We start from the raw sequence: 344 nt of genomic DNA, 5'->3' as shown, positions 1-344 counted from the left end.
CCACCCCATCCACAGCTCATAGCTGAAGTGTGAATAGTTGTCCTCTTAAGAAAGAGATTAAAGGATTTTGAGTCATATTCATTTTAATTGTTTCTTTTAGAGAATTAATGGGAGAAATTAACATCTTAGTTGATTTGTTCTGAACTTTCATTTTAGACTAACATCTATACCAGAGAATAGAACTCATTAAAATCAGCGTGACACTGCCTATGTTGGATACACCAAGATATTGACAACAGAAATAAAACTTGTGTGTGTATATATATATATATATATATATATATATATATATATACAGAAGTTATATTATTTCTGTTGTCAATATATTGGTGTATCCAACATAG

The sequence above is a fragment of the Carassius carassius genome, chromosome 46 (assembly GCF_963082965.1).
Source record: "Carassius carassius chromosome 46, fCarCar2.1, whole genome shotgun sequence".
Taxonomy (NCBI): domain Eukaryota; kingdom Metazoa; phylum Chordata; class Actinopteri; order Cypriniformes; family Cyprinidae; genus Carassius; species Carassius carassius.
The sequence above is the reverse complement of the archived record's forward strand: the minus strand, read 5'-3'. Positions refer to the sequence as shown.